The 21,671-nt window shown below is 42.1% G+C and overlaps 1 protein-coding gene across 14 annotated transcripts in view; it reads left to right on the top strand.

Moving 5' to 3' along the window:
- The first annotated feature begins 2,012 nt into the window (after positions 1-2,012).
- Positions 2,013-21,671, top strand: part of CLIP1 (CAP-Gly domain containing linker protein 1) — a 104,930-nt gene continuing 85,271 nt past the window's right edge. For 2 of the 14 annotated variants that reach the window (XM_039879341.1, XM_039879351.1), the window contains exon 1: positions 2,013-2,255. The gene's annotated coding sequence lies outside the window, so the exon portion shown is untranslated. Of the gene's footprint in view, positions 2,256-2,424; positions 2,456-18,741; positions 18,885-21,671 lie in introns of those variants that run through there. The other 12 variants (XM_039879348.1, XM_039879345.1, XM_039879344.1 and 9 more) reach the window with 9 other exon arrangements.

Genomic DNA, 21,671 nt, shown 5'->3' on the forward strand with positions numbered 1-21,671 from the left:
CACCATTGGCAGTGGTCCTTGCCTCGCTCTGTGACATCTACGATTACACAGGTTGCCTATTAGAGCCCAAACGTGTTTAGATGCGGGTGAGCTGTGCCTTTCGAATTAGGAATACAGATACTGAAATGCAGGGGTGCCACAACCACTTTGTCCTCGCAGCTTGCAAACCAAGGCAATGGCGAATTAGGAAATCGAATTTTTTTGTGATTTAAAAGGTGAATCGAAGGGAGCTCCACTCCCCTACCCCCCCACCCTCCGCCCCGTCCTTCCCCGCTCTGTGCATGCCTGTTGGTCCAGGCAGCACCGTGCTCTGAATAAAGGTCAGCAAAGGGGTCACCCTTCTGATTATTCCCTTCTACCGGGAAGGAGGAGGAAGTCCGGGCCCCCTTATCCGCCACTGAGCGGCTGCGAAACCCGGGGCTTCCCTGACAGCTGCAAATTCCTCCCCGAGGCTGCGAAGCTTCTGGGGTTGCCATGGCCCGTGGGAGTGAAATGCTGGCCGCCCTCTGTCTCCCCTCCCGTCCCTTTCAAAAGCTTTGAAAGGAGATCCCCGAGGGGAGAGAGGACGGGACTTTAACCGGGGCTTCCGTCCAAGCGGCAGGGCGAATAAAAGAGGCTTTTCTCAAACTAACGGAGCCAGTGCGGGGCTCGTTTCGAGGGCTTTTTAACCCTCCGTCTTTCCCTGGAGCTTTGGAAACGGGGGGCAGGGGGGTCCTTCCCCAGCTGAGCTTGCTGCGGGGGGGGCTCGTCGGCCTTTCCCCAGGGATTCCTCCCCTGGGGTGGGGACAGGAGGGCAGAGGGGGTGCTCCCTAAACTAAAGCTGCGGTGGGCAGCGCCTCCCAGCTTGTTTCAAAGGATTTCTCGTCCCCCAAAAAGGAATCAGCCCCAAACCAACCGGCTGCGGTCCAGGCGACGGGGAGCCATCGGGTGCGACGCGCACATTCTGGGCACACCTGCAGCGAGCGCGAGCCGAGACGGCGCGCGGCCCCTCAGCGCAGGCGCGTCGGGGGGGTCCCTCAGGCCCGGTCCCCACCCGGGTCCGCGGGGGGGGCTCGCCTCCCCGGGCCGCGGCGGGCGTGACAAAGCGGTGGCGCGGGGCGCGGGGGGGCGCGGGGGGCGCGGGTCAAGGCCGAAGGCGGGCGCGGGGGAGGAGCCGCCGCAGGCGTCAAGCGAGGAGGCGCCCCGCCCCATCTCATGGCGGCGGTATATGGCGGCGGTGAGTATATATAAGGTTATTGCCTCTCCCCGCCTCAGCGACGATGAGCCGGGGATATGGAGCAGGATGCATGTTGGCGGCAGTGGCTCCTGCTGCAGGCAGTGGGGCAGTGGCGGTATATTCCTGACGGCGCATATCTAGCAGCGTGTCATGGTGAGATGGCGAGGCGCGCGAGCCCCCCTCCCCGTCCCTGTCCCTTCTCTCACCCACTGCCCCCCGCCCCTCCCCCTGCCGGGCCTGCTTTTGCGGGTCTGCGTGCAGCCTGGGGCTCGGCCCGCGTCGGGCCTCCTGAGGGGATGATTTGTTAGTCCCAAGGGATCTGTTCTGGGGAACCCTGGGGGGGCCTCTGTATGTGTGTCCCCCTGAGGTGGTGCGGTCGGCCCTGTCAGCGCCGAGCCCGGCCTTCCCTTTCTCCGCCCGCCTCAAGATGGAGCTTGGACTCCTTGCCCTGCGCCGCCCCGGGCGCCGCTCCCTCCCCGGCGCCCCTCGCCCCTCCGCTCGGCCCCGGGGGTCTGGGCCGGGCCGGACCCCTGCGAGGCCGAGGCCCAGGCCCGGGCCCGGCCGGACCTGTTGCCCCCGGGCGCTGCCGCCGGTCGCCCGAGCATTCCTCAGGCCCCGGCCCCGGTGCCCGCCAGCCGGAATGGAGGGCACCCTGGCCGTGGCCTCGGTGGCGGCCCGGCCTCCGGCCTGGCTGGTGGTGGCTTCTGTCCCCCCCACCCCACCCCGCCCCAGCCCCCAGGTGAGATTGTGATTCTTGGAGAAGGTGGATGATAAGAGGTGACAAGGATTTCGGAAATAACACCGCTGGCCCGTAACCCGAACCTTCTGCCTCGGCAGGGGATTGGCTCGGCGGACGGATGACACTTGTTCAGAGGTTATTTTAAAAGCGGAGCCTTTGGAGGCCCCGTGCTTCAAAAAATCTGATTTCGATTTGGGGGTCAACCTTGAACTCAGCGGCTGTTTCTGCACTTCGTGTGGCTTTCCCATCTGGCAGGGACCGAGCGCCACCCCCTCCTCCCGTCACGGCCCCACCTCTTTGGTATGAAGAAATGACACGTTAAATCCTCAGTCCTTTCAGATACCTGTTTTTAGCAAAACTTGGGCGCCAATTACCGTGTTAAAAAAGGAGGGTGGAAAAAATTCTGCAATTTTTTTTTTTTTTTGGATTCAGCAATCTTGGCAGCAATCTTGGCTTCTTCCTGTTTTAGGTTAGGACAGTGCTTGGCCAGTAAGAGGTCAGTAAGTATTAAATGTGGCTGTTGTTGCTGTTATGGTTATGATCCTGGCTGGTGTTACTGCCTTATTTTTTTAAATAAATTTATTTATTTTAGTTAGTTTCAAGTATACAGTACATTGGTTAGACATTTTATTATTATTACCTGCGGTGTCCCTGAGTTGGGAGATCAAGTGTTTGACTTTGCTTTAATGATAATCTTTGAAAAGAGTCCTCAGGTATGTTGTTTCTTAGCCTTGGGGGCATTTTTTCCCTCTGAAAATAACAATTATCACTTATTGAAGGCTTCCCATGGTCTGGCTCTGGGCAAGTCTTTTATGTATTTTATCTCACTAATCAACCTAACCCAATGAGGGTGCTGTCATTATCCCCATTTTACAGAGGAGGCATAGAAAGGTTAAGTACCTTGCCCAGAGTCATACAGCTGGTAATTGGTGGTGTTGGGATTTGAGCTCAGGTATTGACCTCCGGTGCTTAATAATTAGTATCGTGAATCTCTGGGAAGGAGCAAGCCTGGCCTTAATGAAAGCAAAGAAGTGGGTGATCGCGTGGTCAAGGGCTGGTGCTGAGTTTCTAAGGTTCAGAGAGAGTGGTAAAGTACATCTTAGGCTTCTCACTAGGCCTAGTTCAGAGGAGTAAAAAAACCTGAAACTGGGTGGGATCTTGCCTAGGTATCCTGTCTGAAGATAAAGATCTCACTCTTCCTTATTTTTCCAACAATCTCTTAAGCTCCTCCTTGTGCCTGAGAACAACATGATCTGGTTTCTGTTCTTTAGAAGTTTAGGATTTGGTAATTGATATTTAAAAAAAAATTTTTAACAGTGTTTAACATTGAGTCTGTTGTACCCTATGTGACCCAAAATGCATATGAACTTAACTTGGTAATGTTTTACTCTTGCTTTTTAATGGATAGTGGAGCGATGAATTGGTCCTCTTATACTCCATTCAAAGATAGGCCCCTTTGAATTCACGCATTTGCAGATATATTTTTGGTCTTCTGTGTATGTGTGTATGGTCCTTGCCATATCTATCCATCTATCTATCTATCTATCTATCTATCTATCTATCTATCTATCTGTATTTCACTTTATAGCACCCTCTGCAGGATTCTGTAGAGCTTCATGTTCTATTTATTATTTAGTTAATTGAAAATATGAAGTCCATAGGTTTCAAGACAGGTTCTGTAGAAGTCACAGGAAGATAGCTTAATATTTGTTAACATTGCAAGAAAACCTTGTCTGTACAGTGTTAACTAAAGTGAGACTTTTCACCTCATAACTTTCCACTTTATCCAGGTTTTCAGCTTCTTTCCTCCCTTGTACAAATGAGATGGGAGTTAGAGTATCTTCCTATGATAAAAGAATGGACGGTGTTATTCATGGCAAGTCTATTCTCCTTTACAGTATTTTCGAAGTGTTGTGATATTCTCCCTAAAGGCTGCTTGAGGGGCTATGATGTACCTATCTGTTAGCTGTAATTAGGTCTCATTCGGTATTCACGCAACAAATATTTATTGAGCACCTACTGTGTGCCAGCTGCCATCTGGGACCTGGTGATACAGCAGCAAATAAAACACAAAAATCTCTGTTCTCTTGGAACGCTCCTTCAAGTAGGGGAGGCAGACAACAACCATATTAATAAAATTTGTTGTAGTGATACGTGGTAGGAAAAAATCGGAAGGGGGAATATGACGTTTTGGGGACAAGAGTTGGGGTAACGGAAACTTTAGATTGGGTGGCAAGAGGAAACCTTGCTGAGAATGTGACTTTTGAGTAGAAATCTAAAGGAAGTAAAGGAATGTAGATCCCAGAGGGATGAGCGTACTAGGAAGAGGGAACAGCAAGTGCAAAGGTCTGGGTGAGGAAGCTTGGGAGGGGGCCATACAGATTATAGTTCTTAAAATATGTATTTATTAAAATATTTAAAATAGCAAAAGATATAGACTAATGCCGTGTTATTAGGGATCTCGATGAAGAAAGAGTTAAAGATGGGGGGAACTGAGGCTCAAAGAATTTTACTACCTAACCTAAAAGGCTACATAGCCGTGAATATAGAGCTAGAAATTGAACTTGGGTTTATGTTATTAAACAGAATACGTTGGCAAGGGAACCTTCAGAGGCGGAAAGGCCAAACCAGTACTTGATGTTCAGACTTGCTGTTGAGTGTGTACTGTCCTATTTGTATGCAGGATCTTTGCTCAGCCCTGGGAGGCCTTGTAACTGACATTTGTATGTATAGCTTTTTCCTGGACCTGTGCTCCTGGCAGCAAAGCCTTCCTTTTTAGTCTTAAAAGTTTTGTGGTTCAAGATTTATGTTTAATATAAACCTTTATGTAAGTCTCTTAAATCTTAATTGGAAAGCAGTGGCAGTATTACGCTGAATATGAATTTTTTAGATGATTGTTTAGGGAGGCTTTAAACTATTACAGCATCTTATATATTTTTAATATACATAGTGCATGTTTCCCATGTAGCTGGAACTCAAAGAATCCATATGCTTTAAATCAGCATTTGAGTTACAATGCACTTTTAAGGGAAAACATATTGACTGATGATACTACACAAGAATTTCAAGTAAGAGTGACCGGTTCAGATTTCAATCGGGGGAACAGAAGAGGCCTTTTTTTTTTTTGCTTTTGGTAGGTTGGCAGACTGTAATTAACCAACCTTGAATTTGGCTAGGACATCTGGGTTAATATCCTAGCCCTGGCACCAAGTACCAAGGAATCTTGGCCACAATTAGTAAAGAGCTTCTTTTTTTTTTTCCTTAATCTCCATCTGGCACTTCCAGAAGGACAGATTCCACTCGCAGTAAGTAACTCAATGGGTGGGTCTGTTTTTTAATTGTCTGTGTATTGTGGTTCAGCAACAAAATCTTGAAAGTATTCTTTGCAAAATCTTTGAAAAGAGGAAATAGCCCTGTTATGGAATCCCTCCTGGGGATCTTCTCTGCTATCTCTTCCCTGGGGAAGTGCCTTCTCATCCACCTGTGTTCGGGAGCTCTAAGGAGACTACAGACACATTTGCGGCCCTAATGTTTTATATTAGCAGAAGGTCTAATATACTTCCAACTTGAATTAAGTAGTTCGATTTGATATTTGTATTCTCCTTTGCTTACTTATGTCTAACTATAGCTTGGATTAGAGCCCAGTTTTAACTCTGCCCATTTTTACACTTAAAATTGCCAAGTCCTTGATTTACTGTATCTTCTCTGAAGTTAAGGGCCTGAAGATCCAGATGTTCAGGATGTGCACATCATCCAGAATTCGGGATTGATCTATAAAAGATGTGTAAAGGAAAGGCGACTTTAATGAGTTTTATTTTTTCTGATTCTACAGATCTCTAGTCAAATAGTGCACTGAAATATTTGTCATATCTTTTTCCTCTCTTTTCAGGAAAGATGAGAGGTATTAGGGACATTTTCCTAAAAATCTTTTAATCAAGTCTTTTGACCTCCTGCCTTCTCTCTTTAACTTATTTCTTCCATAGAGTGATTTCCTATTGGAGATATATTCTAATACCTAAGGCAAGAAGGAACCTATTTAGACTTTTCTTTTCCAGACTGTAGAATAAATAAACTTCATAGTCAGGGTAATTTTTTTTTTTTTTTTTAACAGCCTCAGTGAAAGAAAACTTTATCACTGGGTTTCACCCATGGGTGACTAGAAAAAAGTGTGTGTATCACGTGAAACCATATTGCTAATTTCTGTCGTAAGGCATGTGTGGTTGCTTAGGTTGTTCCATTGAGGATCTAGTCTCAGAGTCAAATTGAGATTTTAGAAAATGTTTTCTAATGAAATAATTTTTCTTTGAGGTTCTCAGGTTTATTTTTCCTTATATACTAGTTTTACAGTGGCCCTTACACTTTTATAACGTATATTAGTTCTTTTATGTGGATTCAATGCATATGGTATAAAACACACACACACATAAGAAAACACAGAGAAAAGCAAATTATTCATAATTCTGTCCAGAGAACATCATTTTAGTAGAGTATGTCCTTTTAGTCTTTTTTTCTTTATACGTTAAAAAAATTTTATGTCTAGATCTATATTTCTGTTTTTAAGTAATTAAAAGTGTAATATTTTCACTGGAAATATTTTCAGCAAACCAGCATGGGGAATCAGAACTACTGTTAAGTTTGAGGTCCTGGATTTGCTTCAGCCTCAGCTTTGTGAGTCGCGTGAACTTGGGCAAGTTGTTTAACCTCTTTCTTTGCTTCTTACTCTGTAGATTTGGGGGATGACGTCTGCCCTGTCTACCCCTTGGGGTTGCTGTATTGGTGGAAGGGATTTGCCTTCATGTGCTGGAGATCTCTAGATAACCTCATCAGGTGGTAGCAGTGCAGAGGGAATCATCAGCACTTTCACATACTAAGAGGCCAGGAAAGACAGGAAAGGCTAGTCCTGTATCACAGGTGCCCTGTGAGTCACCTGGTTTATTTTGTATTAAAGTTAAATTTATAGTAAAGCTTTCAGATGAATGTGACCGATAGAAAGTGTCCTGTGGGGTGGGAGAAAGCCCTAGATATGCTAATTTATCAAACATTTGTTGAATGCTGTGAAGATTCTGTGCTAGGTACGAGGAGCTCTCTGCCTCATGAGATGAGACTACTGTTAGGGTGATACAGGCCAGAACGGTGGTATGGTGGTTCCACGGAAGATGATTCATTTGCCTTGGATGTGTGGGTACAGGAGGGAACCAGGGAAGGCTCCTGAAGTAGGAATTGGCCGGTGTGTTAGGCATTGATGGAACTCTAAGGTTTCTAGGAAGGGATAGGTTAGGTAGAGAACACTCTAGGCCAGATTGAGCAAAGATACAGGCATAAAAGTAGCCTGTTGAAATAATAGCAGATAGTCTACTGCCCTTTAGTTTGAAGGCAGGTGACAAGAAATAAAACTAAGACATTTAGGTTTATATCAAGGAGAGGCTTCCTGCCCTCATGAGATCTTACTGGTCTTTAGCCTTTTGGAATCACTGAGTTTTCTGCAAGTCTTTTTTTCTGATGTTTGGTCAAAAATATCTGATCGTAGGTGGTAAAGAGGAAAACTGCTGAGTATACCAGTCACCTTTTTGCGCATAGTTGTGCAACCATTATCAAAGTCAGTTTTAGAATATTTTCTTCATACCAAGAAGAAACCTTGTACCCCTTAGCAGTCACTCTTTATTTCTCCCAACCCTAGGCTTTCAGCCATACTCTGTTTCTATAGATTTGCCTGTTCTGGACATTTCATAGAAATGGAATCATACGGTATGACTGACTTCTTTCATGTAGCAAAATGTTTTCAGGTTATGCATGTCGAAGCATGTGTCCCTACTTCTTTCCTTTTTATGCTTGACTTACATTCCATTGTATGGGTTTGCCATATGATTTTTCTTCATCAGCTGATGGACATTTGGGTGGTTTCCACTTTTTGCCTATTATGGAAAATGTGGCTGTGAACATTTGTCTGTAAGTTTTTGAGTGAACATACACTTTCATTTATCTTGGGCCTATACCTAAGAGTAGAATTGCTGGTTTATATGGGTGCTCTACCTTTTGAGGAACTGCAGAACTGGTTTTCAAAGTGATTGTACCACCAGCAGTGAGTGAGATCCTGATTTTGTCACATCCTCACCAACACTTGTTATCGTCTGTCTTTTTGATTACGCTCATTTTTGTGGGGCTGAAGTATGGTATCTCATGATTTTGATTTGCTTTTGCCTCGTGGGTAGTGGTGTTCAGTACTTTCTCGAGTGCCTATTGGCCATATGTATAGCTTCTTTGGGGGAAATAGCAATTCTCTCTCTTTTTGCCTTCAAAATATTGTTTAAAAGCAAAGTGCAGAATGTTAGTATGTCACCATTAGGATAAAAAGGGTATAGAAAGTAATACCAATTATCTTTTTTTTTTAATTGTTTTTATTGTGGTAAAGTTTACATAACATAATACTCACCGTCTTAACCATTTTTAAGCGTACCATTCAGTGGCATTAAGTACATTCACATGGTCGTGTGACTGCCACTGCTGTCCATCTGCAGAACTGCAGAGCCGAAACTCTGCACCCAGTAAGCGCTGTCACTCCTTATTCCCGCCTCCCTGCCCCTGGTGACCGCCATTCTACTTTCTGTCGCTATGATTTTGACTACTCTTAAGGTTCCTCATGTAAGTGGGTTCATATAGTATTTGTCTTTTTATGTCTGGCCTATTTCACTGAGCACAATGTCCTCAAGGTTCATTCATGCTGTAGCCTGTGTCAGAATTTTAAGACTGAATAATAATATTCCATTGTATGCATAGACCACATTTTGCTTATCCTTTCATCTATCAGTGGATACTCAAATTGCTTCCACATTTTAGTTATTGTGAATAATGTTGCTATGAATATGGGCGTACGAATATCGCTTTGAGATACTGCTTTCAGTTTTTTGGGGAGGTTAAGAGCAGGAATTCAGTGCTTTGCCTGGCTCTTACGTTATGGAAGACCTTATACAGCCTGCTTAACATTTTGGAGCTCAGTTTTCTGATCTGTAAGTTGGGGATGATGGCTGCTTGGTAGAGTTGTCGTGATGAGCTAAGGATGCAAGATGCAGTGTGGGTCAGAGCTCTCCTTTCTCCTCCCTTCAGTCCGTGTCTTCCTCACTTCCCATCGCTAACGGAATTGGCACCTCAGTTTCCTTCTTTCATTTAAGTCACAATGGGGCGAAAACCCCACTTCTACTAGCATGAGACATTAAAATCTTTCTTCTTGCCACGTTTTAGAAAGTTAATTTCAGTAGGAATGCCTTGCCATTATCGAAGGGCATATTTTTAATGAACAGTTGTCACTAAAGAAATTTGTGATTTATGAGGAGCTAAATATTCAGCATGGAAAAACAACTCGTGTTCTTCATGTCAGAACTTGTGCCTTGCCAAATTTCAGGCCGTTTTGTAAGTCTGTCAGTTTTATTTCTCACAGTTTAATTACTGTGAGAGGTAGGGTTTTCTTTCTGAGGTCTGCTGGAACCTGCTGTGACAGTCTGTGTAGAAGATTACCTCAACAGGTAACAGATAAGCAACAATAAAGTTGGGTGTTAGGATCCAAATGAAACCAATTTCTTGTTTCCATTTGTAGCATCTGTGGTGGTTGTTTAGAACACTTTCTTAGGGTGCAGTCACTATGGGAAACAGTTTGCAGGTTCCTCAAAAAATTAAAAATAGAACTACCTTATGACATAGTAATTCCACTTCTGGGTATTTATCCAAAGAAACCCAGAACACTAATTTGAAAAAATATACTACGCACCCCTGTGTTCACTACAGTGCTGTTTACAATCGCCAAGATATGGAAGCAACCTAAGTGTCCAATAGATGAATGGATAAAGAAGTGGTACCTTTATACAGTGGACTATTACTCAGCCATAAAAGAGGATGAAATCTTACCATTTGCAATGACATGGGTGGACCTAGAAGGTATTATGCTAAGTGAAATAAGACAGAGAAAGACAAATACCATACGGTATCACTTATGTGTGGAATCTAAGGAACAAAGTAAACGAACAACCAAAACAAAAACAGACTCTTAGATACAGAGAACAAACTGGCGATTGCCAGATGGGAGAGAGAGTTGAGAGGCTGGGTGAAAAAGGGGAGGGGATTAAGAAGTACAAATTGGTAGTTACAAAACAGTCATGGGGATATAAAGTACAGCATAGGGAAAATAGTCAGTAATCTGGTAATAACCATGTATAATGCCAGGTGGGTACCAGAGTCATCGGGGGATCACTTCATAAACTGTATAAATGTCTAACCACTATACTGTACACCTGAAAGTAATATAAAATAATATTGAATATCAACTCTAATTGAAAAATAAAAATTTTTAAAAAGAAAAACTATCATAGGGACTTGTGAGTTAATTCGGTAGAGTGGTATCTTCTCTTGGAATAGCCAGGTATCCTTCAGTATGTACTGTGAAAATAGAATTGTGACTATTTTTCCATCGAATCTAAAGACCTATAACCCTGGCCGGGGGGAAGCCCAATAAATGTACATCTCTGGGTGGGGAAAGTACATCCCTGGGGGTGGGGGAATGTCCATCTCTGCCGGGGTGGGAGGAAGATCTATAGCAACTAGTAAATGTGTTCATTTGCAAAGTAACAACAAGAAAGGTTTTATACAGAGAAGAAACCAGCAAGAAAGTAATTGATTCTTGTTTGAGCTGTCTTTGTGCCCTTTTCTCCTTGAGAACAGTTAGTACTGGTTGCTCTTAGTATGGGCACATCAGAAACTTTTATTCATCTCATCCTTGAGGGCCAGGAGTCTCATCCGGAGGTTGGGGTTTAAGCCCTAGACTGTGAAGTAACTGTGACCTTAACCAGTGATTTCACTTTTTAGAAGCAGTTTCCTCAGTGGTAAAAGGAGGAAGTTGAACTAGATTGCTAAGGTCTCTTCTGAGAAGTCTAAAGCTTCATGCTATATTAAGGACATTTGCTCCTTTTACACATTAGTATAATTGACTGCTGTTGACCTATTAAGTTCTGGGAGATACTAACCAGGCCCAGTAAAGTCAGTCCCTTTTGAGATCTGCCTTAAGCTGGTGGAATTAGAGTTACAAAGTCAAGGGATTCTGTAGAAGCTTGTGTAAATGAGCAAAATAGCTCTAATTATTCAGCTTTTCATGCCCCCTCCTTTTTTTGGTTCTTTTGCAGATGAAGGAACTTTGGGAGGCTGCTTCTTTTTTGCTTAGAGCTAAGTAGCAGGAACACAAAATAAACCTTCACTCAGACCGAGCTTGTACAAAGACATTCGTAATTACAGGCAGTTGCATCATGGCACCGAGTTCCATCTTTAAAAAAATGATCTAATGCTCCAAGTTGTCTTTGCCCTGATTGGGTTTTGGGCCCCTCCTCCTCCTTTTTAAAACTGCTATAAACTTTGAAACTCTGGGTACAACTTGTATTCTGTACTATGTCATACATTAAAATTTAAAAACGTAATATTAAGCACAAAATAATTTTTCAAAGGACTATGTCTGTCTTTTGATACCCTGTTCTGACTTTATTCAGCACATCCTAAACCGAGTCTTTAATCACTTAAAATTCTACTTACTTTGATAGAAAGATGTGGTAAAACTTTCTCGGAATCTTATTGTATGATATTGTGAAATCAACGCTTAAGGTTGGTAGGCTGATTTCATAAATTGCTTTGTTAGAAATTGGAAGTACAGCACCATTTGAATTAAAGAGCCAATTCATTTTCTGACCCTTCCTGGCTTATGTCAGTCCTTCAGTGTCTACATGGGCTTTTCACATTGATCTTTTTAAACAAACAGTGACTGCATTATTTACTTATCTTTCATCTTTTGTACCTTATCCTTGCTAGAGATACACAGTTTGTGTTTTTAATCTTCGAGTTAATTTTAAAGCTGTTTGAGTCTGGCCTTTTTAAAAAGTTATATCATATCTTGTGTACGAAATATCCATAAATGCTTTTGTAGGTAGATAAATGTCAGTGAAAGTAGATCTCAGTGGTCTAGTACAGTGACAGAAGGCTAAAGAAGACCCAGATCGATGCCTCCTGGAATCTCTCTCACATTTTTTTTTGGTTAGAGTATTGCAGTGAGCTTCCCTTATGAATCCAGAGTGATGACAGCAATAGGACCTGTCCAGATGGGAAAGAACTCTTGATGGGTTGGTTACTGGGGGCTTAGAAATCTTTGAGGAGATTTGGGTGTTTATGAATATTCTTGACAATGGAATAAACAAAGGGCGGGTTGCATGGCTTTAATATTCAGTAACCTTTTGTTTGGTAATCCACTACATGAAAAGCACCCTGATCTGCAGTTGTTAACAAATGGCCCCTCGTTGTAAGTGAGGACAGTGTTTTTGAAGAACAGCTGTGAGTGCTCTTAACTCTGACATACGGCTCTTTGGAGTTAGTATTAAATTCTGTAAAAACAAGGTAACAAACTTGTTAGATGTGGAACCAAATGGAAGTATCGACAAGTGATACCACAATTAAGTTGGTGTTTTTTATGTTTTTAACTGTTTCTCTTATGTCTCCTTTTCTCCTCTTTTAACTGATTTTATTATTTTGTCACGCTTCAGAATGATCTGTGAAATGTATAAATTTAGCACTATAAGAATATATTATTATCAGCTCTATCTTCAGCTTGTGTATTAACTGTAAGTTTATCAAAAGCAGTACAAAAATAACTTGAATGAACTGTGAGAGAGGCATCAGGCAACTTTCACTCCTTAGAAGGTTCTGTTTGTTTAACCAGATGGTCTTTGGAGAAAGCTGGTAATCTTCAAGCTAGACTAAGATGCTGCTTTTTCCATTTATGTGGAAAATAATAAACAGTGGTTTTCTTGACTTCATTTTTCACTTTGTATAGGGATTCTTAAAGTCTCAGGCTCCTGCTACTATACTGTATTTAGAAATTTTAGATTTTGTACTGTATTTTCAGTGTTTCATGGTATTCGCTGAAGAACACCCCTATTTCCAGATGCTCTGGCCTCCCGAATACATTTCAGATGCTGCTCCGCCATTTTAGGTGTGTCCCTTGGAAGGGCAGTCAGCTCTCTGGAAGATGGATTCTCTTTCTCTCTTCTTCCAATCTGGAAAATTGTTCTCTCTCACTTCTCGTATATGTGAAATTGCTTCTCTTCCACTTCTTATTTCTGACAGGGCTGTAAGACCCTTTTCCCTGGCTAACCTTTTCATTATTCCTGAGTCTTGGAATGTGCTGCTGGTGACAGTGAGATAGAGAAATTTGGAATTTCCCCCTCTATCACCAGACTTAGTAGACTCGCCTCCCATGTGTAAGATTTTACCATTACCCTTTAAACCAGCGGTCCCCAACCTTTTCGGTACCAGGGACCAGTGTTCCTATGAGATTCTAATGCCTGATGATCTGAGATGGAGCTGAGGCGGTGATGCTGGCACTGGGGAGCGGCTGCAGATACAGATGAAGCTTCGCTCACTGACCTGCCTCTTACCTCCTGCTGTGCGGCCTGGTTCCTAATAGGCCAGAGACCAGTGCCAGTCGGGTTGGGGATCCTTGCTTTAAACCAACCACTTGGTTGCTGCTGAAACCAAATGGCTTCAGTCCGCTGCTCGCTCTTCTCTTTATCTGCACTGATTCGAAACAGTGGCTCTTCTGTGGTCCATGCCCCAAACTGCTTGGTGACATCACACAGGTTTTCCCTGTGTTGAAGCTTCTGGGAGGCCAAAACAATGATGAATGATGCCCTTAGGTGGCTTCATGTCACTCTTCATCAGTTCACATTGACTGACCACTCATGTGCTTGCCAGATACTCTACTCTGGAGGGGATGCTCCCCTCTCCATTCCCCGCAGAGTATTCTGTGTCTTCATTCAGAAGGCTAATAGGTTTCCCAGGTGTTAACATGTAGGACAGTGCTTTTTCTTCTCTTCTTACTATAGTCAAAGGCAATTTACTAAAGATTAGGGGAAGACGCAGATGAATAAGCAGTAGACATCTGACACTGCAGTCACCTTCTTTACCCCTTTCTCCCACAGTTCAGCTGGGATGTGAGATGTGCTTAAATTGGTCCCAGACAGGCCTATCAGCTTCATGAGTAGATTTTGATAGCATTCTGTGAAGTTTAAACCTTCTTTGTTTTACTCAGGCATCGAAAAAAATATTTAATGCTCTCCGATTTTCTTTCCACGTGTTCTTATCACACCATTCCTTGACTGTGCATTGCTTTCCTGAAATCAGAAAGATGGCAAAAAGCTAAGCTGCTTCAGCAGAGCAGCGCTCTCCCCTGTGTGGGCCTGAAGTGCTGCCTCCTGTCACACTGGCCCTAAACCTTCCAGTCACTAGCTCTCAGGTTGCTGCCGTCCTGTATCTTGAGACACACTTGTTAAATTTTCATCTGTAACTCAATCTCTGTCTTTGCTTTGAGTTTTGTGTGGGTATGTTTTCAAACTCTCAGTGTTGAGCTGTCAGTTTTACCGGGCAGTGCCTGGCGCTGCAAGCAGAGCTTCTTTACATATCGTAGATCTCGGCAAATAGGTATTTTAAAGGTCCTCTTACTGTACATGTTATTGTTTCCCTTTTTATCTTAAGAATAATTAAATTATTCACCGTTTTATATGTAAGAGTTTACATTTTGCTGCCCTTTTCTCACTTATGTATTGTAATGAAGTAGGAAAGATGAATGTTGAATACCCAGAGGGATTTGAGGTATTCGATTGGCAAGTTCATCATCATTGCCAATCTGAGAGCTACTTAATATTCTGCCTTAAACGTATATCCTAGACCTGCACTGCCCAGTACAGTAGCCACAGCCATGGGGGGCTGTTGACACTTGAAATGTGGCAAGTCCAAGTTGAGGGGCTATAAGTATAAAATACACAATGTATTTCAAAGACCTAGTATAAAGAAAAAGTGAAATAGCTTATTAATAATTTTTATATTGATTACATTTTGAAGTAATATTTTGGATATACTGGGTTAAATAATTTCAGCTGTTTTTTTTTTTTTTTAAACATAGTTACTAGAAAATTTTAAATGACGCTTTTGTCTCACGTCGTTTCTATTGCACAGCACTGTTCTGGAAGAGTATAGTAGTGTCAGCAAAGGTACCGATGTAATCTGAGACTCAGGGCTCTTATATACCACTCACCAGAGGCAGTAACTGAGCAGTTTGCCCATAGCTTCACTGGCCTATTTTTAAGAAGAGACTCCAGGGTTGAGAAGTCCTCTAACACCATCGTGTTCATCAGATGCTCAGAGGGTGAGGTACGGTTACTTCGCGCTCTACTTTGAAATTGCACTAATGCATCATTTTGTGGGTTCTTGTTTTGACGTTGAGTCAATTCAGAACTTTTTAGAACTCTTGCTGTGTACCAAATACTTTTTTAGGTCCTTTGGATGCAAAGACGAACCTCATCGCCGACCACGAGAGACTTAGTCATAGCATGACATGCAAACAAGACAGGCATGAGTGTGATTCATCATGCAGTTATAGAAGATTGCATAGTGGCTAGAGCAGCTCAGAGAAGGAAGAGAGAAGGCAGGAAGCGAAGTCAGGAAGACCCCGTGAAGATGTGGTGTGTCTGCCTCTATTCTTTCAGAGTCATTTCCTGCGTCCCCCGGAAGCTCTTATATACGAGAACATGCGCTGCAGGGAGCGGTCTGGGGTTTGGGTGTAGAAACAGCCGGTTCTCAGGAGACGGGGCAGGCACGACTGTGCACTTGCATCAGTGGACCCAGCATCGTTTGGCCGGGATGTGAGATGTGCTTAAATTGGTCCCAGGCAGGCCTATCAGCTTCATGAGTAGATTTTGATAGCATTCTGTGAAGTTTAAACCTTTTTTTTACTGAGGAATTGAAGAAAATATATAAATGCTCTCTGATTTCGTTTTCTTCAGTCCTCTGTATATACAGAAGCATGAATGTGAATAAAACTGAAAGGGAGGAAAAATCGAATAACTTGCCTTTCTTTAGTGGAAATGCAAGTCAGTTTGGAAAGCTACCAGATGGTTGTGTAAGTGTTTTCAGTGGCCGAAGCAGAGGAGCTCAGGTTACACTGTGTCCCCTGTGTTGGGGGTGGGGAAAGCAAGTGACACAGCATACAACTGATACTTACATAACCATGACTTCAGGGGACAGGATCAAGCTGTGAATGAACCTGCCAAGCTCAGGAATATATTGAAACACAGCCTTTGAATTTTTCTCTCAAGTATGGCTTGAAAATCAGCTTCAGAAACATCTTTCTCTCAAACTAGACTTTCCATCGCTCTCAGAACTTCTTTCCTCTTTCCTCCTGTTACTAAGTTCATGGACATTTAACATTTTAGGATTAGAAGGGAGCTCAGAAGTCTCAAGTGCAGCTGCCTATAGATAAGGCACTTAACTTGTCTGCTGCTGGATGTCCTCAGGGCCACGAATGGGACCTAGCCCAACCCGGGGTCTCTGGATGCCCACTCTACCGCAGCACACGGCCTGTTCCCTGAGGCCCCGTATGAAGCTCCCGCTCCTGGCAGATTACATTCATCACCTCTACTTTGCCTCCCAGTGGAATTTCCAGATGTAGTATATGAAGGAGTCTGTTCATTTTGCTGATGGGGCAGAAAGGACTACAAAGGGACAGAGGTGAAGTGTGGCGATGTGATTTGCCGCGGAGGATCCGGTGCCATGCTGGAGAGTGCCAGGAGATGCCGAGCCTGTGAGAAGCGGATCTTATCAGATTTGGGTTGGCTCTTCACGAATGGCACAGGACCCTGACTTTGGCAGCGTTAGAGCCACCGTCACTTGCCCTTCACTTTCGAATCCTTGCCCTTCCACTTGAGTTTGGATTTGAAATCCAAAACAGTGGAACCACAAAAGGATAGAGTTAGAAGCGGATCTTGTTCAGTCAGTATCCTCAGGTTACAGACGAAGGTATCAAGGTCTGGGAAGGGATTAGATACCTGTGAAAGGCCATCCAGCTGGCCTGGAACCCTGCTGTTCATTTCTCAATCTTTTCATACATTTATTTTTTTAAGCCACAATTTTTTAATGGGTAAACTAAAAAACAAAAACAAGACCTTAAGAAATCAGAGAAGAATGATAAAGAATGCTATTTCTTTTTATTTGAATATGATTTCTACCATGCTTTTTTGGGTGAACTGCTTGTTTTGCGGAACCTCTTATTCTGTAAATTGCTTAAGCTTTTTTTAGATTTTAAGGGGTGAAGGAGAAGCCTGGTTTGGATTTTACTAAAATATCTTCTATAATAAAAACTTTTTATGGAACATTTTAAACATATACAAGAGTAGAAAGCATAGCACCATCAGCTAACTTGGAAGTTATTAACCCATCATCAGTCTTACGTAAGTTTTAGTATGCTGTAATCAGACTTTTGTTTTTTAAACATATTTTGCTCCTGCCGGTAAAATGTCTTTTAAGAAAGTGTAGTACTTTTATTTATCATTCAAATAATTATGCTTTTTGTGGCACGAAGGAGGCGCTTGTCCTGAAAGTCTCTTTGAGCGGTTTACTTAGCCAAGATGATTCCACAGCTCTAAGCATTTTCATCTCTTCACCATTGGTGAGACAGGCTAGTGCTGTAACAAACCCCACAAATTTTAGTGACTTACAGGTGGAAGTTTATTTTCAGTTATGGAAAACTCCAGGGTAGACATTTTCTGACGAGGGAATGGGGAGAAGGCGTTCAGGGATTCAGGCTTCTTCCATGTCGTGATCCCGCCGTCCTCAATCCATCCTTTCGAGGTTGCCCAGTTCGTTCTTCAGGTCATTGGAAGGGCCCAGAGCCAGGGGAATTGCACATGGGGTGGACATCCCACATGCTCCTCTCATTCCATTGGCTAGAACTCATTCATGTGGTCACACTGAGCTGCAAAGGAGCTGGGAAATATGGCTTGTTACTCTGGGAAGAAAACAGGCTTGGTGAACGCTACCCGCTGCGCATGCGCATTCGTGTCTCATACTGGCCTTGCTGTGCTGCATTTATGTTCCTGTGTCGAAGGCAGCCCCGCAGAGGTTGCTTCCTCACTCTTGGTCAAAACCATTTTACTGTGGCTCAGAAATCATTAAATTTTTTTTCCTGCTTGTGAAATTATACCTGTATATTAAATAAACCCGAGAAAACACAAAGAAACTACCTTTAATCCCAGCACTTGGGGATAATTATCATTAATCCTGTTACGTTTCTTTCCAATTTAAGAATTTTTAAACACAGGAATAGCAATAAAATTTCAGTAGTTCTTATTTCGTGCTGGCTTGCAAACCCCAAAACTCATGAGAGAGGGAAATCAACAACAGTAAGAACAATCTGGTAATTTCCCCTTTTTTAGCAGACATACTATTGCAGGTGTACTGTGGTGAGGTTTTGTACTTTTGGCATTTTTGAAATGAACTTCTTGCTTACACATTGTGATCCTCACTCTTAGTAAAAAGTAAATATTGAGGCTGGTAAAGTTAGCAATATATTATAGTAGCAAGGCAAGGGTAGCATTTTAAGTTCGTGATTTACTTTCTACTCGGTTTTCAGAATTCTTAAATATAGCTTAATTTTCCAAAAAAGAATACTAAGAAAAGGTGTTTGAAATTGATTTCAAATAAAAACGTGCAAACTTGAAATATATAAAAATACATTCCTGGTGATGAGCCAAGTTCTCAGGTGGATGTGCTTTTCTCTGCCTACCTGCATTGCTTATGCCGGTCGGTATTAGAGAAAATGCTGTTAGTCTTAGACGAATAGATAATTTCTTGGGAGAAGACGCATGTCTCGAGTCATCAGCTCCAGATTCAGGGATACAGAACCTTCTGATTTTTTTTTTTTTTTTTTTTTGAGTACTGAGGTGGCATCCTAGAGGCAGACCAACATCAGAATTCCTGTTTGTGAGCTCATCATCATGACCTCACAGCTGGAGCCTCAAAATGTTTGTCCAGCTCCTGGCAGAATATGAGCTGAGCTGATTCAACAGACACCATGAGGTACCAGTTTGTCCCGTATTGCTAGATTTGTGTTGACTTTTGTGCAACATCTGTAGATAAAAAGTAAAGACATTGATGTTAGCTAAGCCCTCTATATTTTACTGAAAAAGATTGTGTAATGATAAGAAAATCACTGTTTTAAAACACTCTCTTGCAGGACATTTAAAAACAAAACTCAGTGGTAGAGCAGAAGTATTTTACAGCATGAATGGGTATGTGGTTAACCATTTACTATGGCAATAGCATCGCTGTTGCCAATAACTGTTGGCTTTATTTGCAATGAAATTTGCTATCAATTTAACCGTTCCCTACAAATAAACATAACATTTTTGTTCTGTGAAAATATATCTACAGCACTAGGAAAGTAACAGTGTGAAATGATTAGATATGGTTATTCGTGGTATCAATTATTTATGACCCAGGCACCTAAATTCAGATGAATCACAATCGAGAAGTTGTTACCATTTGGTTTGCTTTGCTCTTTGTTTTAGTTGGTGTTGGAAGAAGAGGTGTTGGTTCACACAAACACTAGAAATCTAGTCTCTGAGGGTTCGTATATATACATTTCTTGAGGATTGTCCTCCTATAAACAACTTCAGAAACCTGTGTTCCTGTGTGCTGGGTGCAAGCACTTGATAAATTATCTACTCTTGTCTTTTATTTAAGCAGATTTTGGACCCTTCTAAGTTTGATTCTGTAAGTTTAAGTTGAGAAATTACATGCCCCCAATTATTTTTTGTTTTGTTTCCTTTTTCTCCCACGAAACATGTCAGTATCAGACTCAACATCCCATTTTTTTGAAATAGATTACTCTTTTTAAAACACTGTCCTACATGTTTCCTTTTTTTCCTTTCTTTAACAGTCACATGTCCCTGTTTTCTTAAACCGTAAAACCTAGAGTCTTAAATCATTTGCTTTCCTTGGGGCAAGGAGCCCTTTGTGGATCCACTAGATGTGTTTCCTTTCAGATGCGTCTCTAACTGGGCTATCTACAAGACAGCTTGTTAGAAATGAGCCATCCTGTACACATAGGTTGTAGAAACAGAATTGCCAATTTAAAGTCAAGTTTAGTATTTAACTACTTTAGATCAGTTATTATTTAAAACAATTCTATGCTTCCAGCATATATTCTTATTCAGGGAGGATAGCACTGAGAATTATCCTCAGGGAGGATAACTCTCAGATTCCTATTCCCTTTCCTATTCCCTTTCCAAGATCTCTTTGATGGATGGGTTACTGGGATGGGGTCTGAATGGCACTGGGTGTTGGCAGAGGGTGATGATCCCAGAGGCATCTTGAACTGACACTCTGGTGGTTTCCTGGGCAGCTGGAACGGGAACTGCTCTTTGTGGCTTGCGTAAAGTGTGAGGTGGCCCTAGCTTCACCTCCACACTTGGGATTCAGTACTAGAGTCATGTTTTTTTTTCCCTTCAGGGTCCTAGGAACTAACCCATTATTTTTTACTGCAAGTAAATTTTTTCTTTATCTGCATGTTTTTAATATTCTTACCTTTATATTATGGGTGATTACTTATTAAAAGGAGTAAATTCAGTAAGATTATGTTCTATGTTTTGAGAAAGCTGTAGTCTTTTTTTTATTTTAAGAAGTTCAGATTTTATTTTAAATTTTTTAAATTAAACTTATTGAGGTGAGAGAAGGCTATATCTTGAACTGTATCCCCAACTTCCAAAAATTTTTTAGAATAGAAGACTGATTTTTATGTGATTTCCTGTTCGAATAATGTGTAGAAAGAGAAGTCATGTCTGAGAGGAAAGTGGGGTGCTTGGATTCTTAGAAATAATAATAGCTCACATTTGTGGTGCTTACTATATACAAGCATTGTTCCGATCACTCGAAATCTCCCCAGATTCTGATATTTTCTAATATCTAACATGCTAGACGGACGTGTACTAAAACCTTGACTTCTTAGAGGGTAGAACACATTTTTATGTTGTTGAGTGGAAGGAGAATAGTTCTACTTTCTGGAATCCTAACTTTGAGTAAAGCTGACCTTCCCAAGACACATAAAGCACACTTCTTTTCTTGGAAATACCAGAGGATCGGTCTTCTAAGGTCATTTGCTTCCCTGAAATAACTAACTTGCCCTTTTAAATTTGTTATTTTGGTGAGATCTCAGAGTTAAATCACAAACCTAGGATATTAATCTAGTTCAAAATTTTTGTTTATTTCAAGCCTGGCTTTTGTGTCTCAAAGTAAACCTGAAGGTTATACAGAGAAAAACAGAAAAAACAAAAAAAACACAAAACCGTTCCTCTGGTGTTGCTCTTTAGCAACAGAGCTTCCTGTTTTTAGGTGGAAACGTAAATTTTTTCACGAGGAGGAGGAGAGTCGGGAGGGATGGCGCGGCTGGGCCGTCTGCCTCCTGGAGCCCTCCTCCTGGCACACACTTGGCGCTTAGAAGTTCATTGCTCTCCTGCTTCTCTGGTTTGAGAATGTACGTGCAAAATAGTAGCTATTTTTCACTGTTCGGTGAGTCGTTATGTTCTAGAGATAAACATTTTATAAGTGGGTCTTAGCTTGAAAAAATAATTAGAACTATGGCATCAGTCAGTGGTGCAAGTATAGGATTCTGGGGGTGAGTATATAGTACCTGCTTAAACTTTATAGTTTAGAAAGCTAGATTATAAAGCAATGTGACCGACTTTTAAAAACAAATGGAAAAATACACCAGACCTTATCTAGAGAGATGCTGTGCATTTATTACAGTGCCGTCGCCATTAATAACTTTTGGAACTTTTGCACTCACCCTATGTGCCTTGGATCCAT

The sequence above is a fragment of the Pteropus medius genome, unplaced genomic scaffold, assembly GCF_902729225.1.
Source record: "Pteropus medius unplaced genomic scaffold, Ma_sr-lr_union100, whole genome shotgun sequence".
In the NCBI taxonomy this organism is placed as follows: Eukaryota; Metazoa; Chordata; class Mammalia; order Chiroptera; family Pteropodidae; genus Pteropus; species Pteropus medius.